Source organism: Scylla paramamosain, chromosome 13 (assembly GCF_035594125.1).
Source record: "Scylla paramamosain isolate STU-SP2022 chromosome 13, ASM3559412v1, whole genome shotgun sequence".
Lineage (NCBI taxonomy): Eukaryota > Metazoa > Arthropoda > Malacostraca > Decapoda > Portunidae > Scylla > Scylla paramamosain.
In genome coordinates this window covers 18,882,085-18,887,084 of record NC_087163.1, presented here as the reverse complement: position 1 = coordinate 18,887,084, position 5,000 = coordinate 18,882,085, and the positions used below count along the sequence as shown (strand labels likewise).

Below are 5,000 nucleotides of genomic sequence, written 5' to 3'. Positions count from 1 at the left end.
AGAGGGAGAGGGGGAGGGAGAGTGGGAGGGATAGGGAGAGGGAGAGGGAGGTATTATAGCGCCTTAGCTGCCAATTATTTCATGCTTTATGACATGTCCCGTCACTCACACTCCCTCTCTCCCCTCTCACTCACCCCTCTCCCTCTCTTTCCCCTCTGCCTCTTGTTTCTGCTTCCTCCAGCGTCTCCATTTTTACCTCCCCTCTCCCTCTCCCCTCTCCTGCCTCTCCCATCTATCGCCTTCCCTATTTCTTTTTCCGTGACAAGGTTCGTCCTTTATTTTCTTGTCATTCCTTCTCTCCTTTCCTTGTTCCTTCTTTTGTTCGTTTGATTTTTCTTTCCACCTCTTCGCTTTCAGTCACTTTCGTTGTTGTTCTCTAGGTGTATTTTGTAGGTGTATTTTGTTATGATCTCTCTCTCTCTCTCTCTCTCTCTCTCTCTCTCTCTCTCTCTCTCTCTCTCTCTCTCTCTCTCTCTTTCACTGACTTCCGGAAATAGTCCACAGGTGAATTATTATGTGCTGAAATTGCGCCGTGTGTGTGTGTGTGTGTGTGTGTGTGTGTGTGTGTGTGTGTGTGTGTGTGTGTGTGTGTGTGTGTGTGTGTGTGTGTGTGTGAGTGTGAGACAGAGAGCGCTAGAATGACACAAGATAGGAGGAGGAGGAGGAAGAGGAGGATAGGATGATTAAGTAACAACACATGACCGAAGGAAAGAAGGAAGGAAGGAAGGAAGGAAGGAAGGAAGGAAGGAAGGAAGGAAGGAAGGAAGGAAGGAAGGAAGGAAGGAAGGAAGGAAAGAAGGAAGAAACCAAGTAATAACAAATGATAACACTGAAGAGAACGAAGAGATAATACGCAGAGATATACAAGAATACAGAGAAGGGCTAGGAGGTTCGTGAGGTGGAAGTGGGGGGTGGAAGAGGGCGTGCTGTTCCCCTTTCACGCTCCCCTGTCCCTCCCTTATGGTCCCCTCCCCCTTCCCCTCCCTTCTTAATATGGAGATAATGGCTTGCGGCACACACACCTTGATTCCGTGGCGGTGATGGAGAGTGAATCCCATCTCACAGGAATAGCAATTAACTAGCAATTAGTCTATTAGAGTAATCAGAAGCTAATTTACTCCTCCTTGCGTTCCTTCCCTTATCCTGTCTTTCTCTTGCATTTGCTACTTGTCTTTGCTCTCCTCTTTTGTTTCTTATCCTCTCATGTCTCTATCCATCTTTTATTAGTTTTTTTATTTTTTTTTGTTTTTGTTTCTTACTCTCTCATACCATCTTGTTTTTATTTATTTTCTTATTCTCTTTTATCACTATTCATGTTTTTTTTATGTTCTGTTATTTATTATCTTTATTCTCCTCCGTTTTCCTGCTTTCTTTCATTCTTCTCAAACCATCCTTTCACTGTCTCTCTTTTGTCCGTTTTTTTTTTTTTTCCTATTCCCTCTTGTGATCAGTCATCCGTTATTCTGTCTATCTCTTCTACTGTTCACTATACATACTCCTTCTCTTCCTTCTTCCTCTTGTCCGTTTTATCACTATTCTCGGCCGTCTTATTTTTTACCACCGATTCTTTTTTTTTCTTCCACCTTTCTTCCCATCATCACCCTCTCCCTCTCCCTTTCCAACCTAGCCACTTCCTTCCCTCCCTTCTCCCCTTGACACGAACCAAAAACAAACACACCTTAGGAAACATGAAACAGATCTTACACACGTCTTCCCTTCCCCTTTTTACCCTTCCCTCTGACCCCCGTCCTCCTCCTCCTCCTCCTCCTCCTCCTCCTCCTCCTCCTCCTCCTCCTCCTCCTTCTTCATCAGTGATTTATACCAGGCAGCAATTAACGTAAACTTGTGCTAATTCTACCGGGAGATAAATTGCTTTGAGGATCTGCTTACCTTTACTAATGATGGAGGAGAGCGAGGCGATGGGTGGGGTTTCAAACGGTGGCAGTAGAGGTGTGGAGGGGTGGAGAAGGTGTTGCAGGGGTCCGGGAGTAGGTGGAGTACTGCAGGTGAGAGGGTGGAGGAGTGGAGGCGGGCTGGGTGTGGCGTTGCAGTAGCGTGCGTGCGTGTGAGTGAGTGAGTGGTGGTTCTCCGGGGGTCCAGAGAGGCTTGGAGTGGGTCCCGATGTGGTTGGTTGAGCAGCTCTTACAAAACCGGGAATTTGATACTATTGCTGCAGCTCTTTGGTGGTGGTGGTGGTGGTGGTGGTGGTGGTGGTGGTGGTGGTTTGGGATGAAGGGAGAGAGAAAGAGGTGGGTGAGAAAGTAAGCTAAAATTTCCCATGCTGAAAATGAAGGACAAAGAAATGGAGATGGAAAATCATTATAAATCTAGAGAGAGAGAGAGAGAGAGAGAGAGAGAGAGAGAGAGAGAGAGAGAGAGAGAGAGAGAGAGAGAGAGAGAGAGAGAGAGAGAGAGAGAGAGAGAGAGAGAGAGATGGGTTAAAAGTGTTAAAAGTCAACTCCGCACACTGTGAATGGAGGAGAAAAATGTGGATTAAAAAACATTATAAATTTAACTTTTCATCCTGAAAATATAGAGAGAAAATATAATATTTAGCTGTGGGATAAAGGGAAGAGAGGAGGTTAGAAAACTGTTAAAATTCAACTGCCCATACTGTAAATGAAAGGGAAAGAAGGGAACCAGAAAAAAAAAAAAAAAAAAATATATATATATATATATATATATATATATATATATATATATATATATATATATATATATATATATATATATATATATATATATATGATATAGGGAGATGAAAGGGAGATAGTAATAAAATATAACATTCAACTGTGGAAAGGAGGAGAAAAAGAAAGTTACAGGAAAAACATTAAAAACTCAACTACTAACACTGAGAAAGAGATTGAGAAAAACCTTCAATAGTTCAACTCTCCACGCATGTTATGAAATGAAGAAAAAAATATAACAATTTTCATCTCTCAGTAGTTTACAGTTACTTATGCACACACACACACACACACACACACACACACACACACACACACACACACACACACACACACACACACACACACATACACACACACATACACGGCTCAGGGAAGTATGAAGTATGTATATAACTCATAGAACTCCATCACACATTTTTAAACACAAGTTAACTCTAAAAAATATAAGCAAAACAATCATACTCAAACGAACTGTAAACCACTCGAGAGAACAAAAATAGCGAAATTTTGCAGACATTCATAAGCAAAAGTAAAGAGTAGGATGAAAAATCGAGTATCGTACTTCATAAACAAAAACAAACCCAGAAATGTAAAAAGTAAACAAGGCAAAACACACTCCCATGAACTGTAAACAACTCGAAAACAAATAAAAAAGTGCCCAGCCTACACACATCCGGAAGCAATAGAGAAAAGAGGTAAAAGTAAAAAAAAATGACAAAATAAACAAAACCGGATAAAAACTATAGATTCGTGAAAAGTTTATGAGCAGACGAGTGCAAGTGGGAGGATTGTGGTATTGTCATGTCCTGTATTTATTTTTTTTTTCCCTCTCTCTCTCTCTCTCTCTCTCTCTCTCTCTCTCTCTCTCTCTCTCTCTCTCTCTCTCTCTCAACGCCAAATTATAAAAGAGGAAAAAAACATGAGCATCGCTTAGTCTTTATTATTATTATTTTTTTTACTTTTCCTCCTTTTTCCAGGCATATTTTTTTTTTGCATATGTATTCTCTCTCTCTCTCTCTCTCTCTCTCTCTCTCTCTCTCTCTCTCTCTCTCTCTCTCTCTCTCTCTCTCTCTCAAAGGGACATATTGAGGTGGAGATTGCGTCAGTCCGTCTTAAGTCAATCTGTGAGTCAATTAGTGGCGATCAGTCAGGTCAGTCAGTCAGGCGTCAGTCAATCAGTCACTTTCTATGCACGTAATTTATCGCATACTAGTCACGATTACCCAGTCGGGAAGTCACTCGGTCAGTCACTGGATCAATAAGTCAGTGGGTCATGGAGTCAGCCATCCAGTCAGTCGGTCAGTCGGTAGGTCACTAGGTTAAAAGGTTAGTCTGTCTACACGCCTGTCTACACGCTATAGAATGAAAAATAAAGAATAGATGAAAGAAAATAAGGAAACACATGAAATCACAAGCGATATAGAGTCCGTCATTCTGAAATCGGTCAATCAACCAGTCATTCAGTCAGTCAATCCGTCAAGGGCGTGAGAATATTAACTCCCCTTCCAGGAAACTTTGAAAAATGAACCCCACAAAAAAAAAATTCCATTATTGAAAAAAAATAAAACAAATAAAAAAAAAACGAAAAACCGAAAACCTTTAACTCAAAAAGGAAAAAGGAAAAGGAAAGAGAAACAAGGAAAGAGAAAGAAAAAATAAACCGCAACCGAAAAGTGATAAAAAAAAAAACCCGCATCCGTGCAAACGTTACATGAATGATGGAAGTTTGCGGACCTTGTTGGCGGCGATTTAGCGATCCCTTGATCCTATTACGCGGTCTCGCCACGTACCGCCGAAAAACAAGCGCCACCATTTCCAAAGCCCGTGAGGGGGAAAAAAAGGGGACGGGGAAAAGGTAAAAAAAAAAAAAAAACTTGATCCTTCCGGTGTTTCCCTCTCCCTCAACCTCCCTCCCTCTACCTCCCTCCCTCTCCCTTCCCAGCCTTGTCAGATCTGAAGTATTAAATATCACAGCGTTCATTAATTCCATCATGTTCAAATGCCAATTGGGGCTCAAAGGGAATGAAGAATGAACGGAATGAAGTCACTTAGATGGAAATAAATCAGCATACATAATCATTCTACATTCCAGCTGAAGCATGATGGAATGTGTGCATGTGTATGTATGTATATTACTTTGGGGATTATACATGGACGGGAAGGGAGTGTGTGGTGTTCATTGGTGAGTGGGGAAGTGTATTTTGGTGATGGTGATGGGGATAAGGGCGCTGATAGATATGTAAAGTGGTGACGGTGATGATGAAGACGAAGAGTGAATTGCTGGCAGTGACGTGGAGAAAGAGGTGA

The 5,000-nt window shown here is 41.7% G+C and overlaps 1 long non-coding RNA gene across 1 annotated transcript in view; it reads right to left on the bottom strand.

The window, feature by feature from the left end:
• The window catches only part of LOC135106456 (uncharacterized), a 96,261-nt gene that overhangs the window by 56,271 nt on the left and 34,990 nt on the right, over positions 1 to 5,000 (bottom strand). The window contains exon 3 of the long non-coding RNA XR_010271314.1: positions 1,891 to 2,178. This is a non-coding gene — a long non-coding RNA (uncharacterized LOC135106456). The remainder of the gene's footprint in view (positions 1 to 1,890; positions 2,179 to 5,000) is intronic.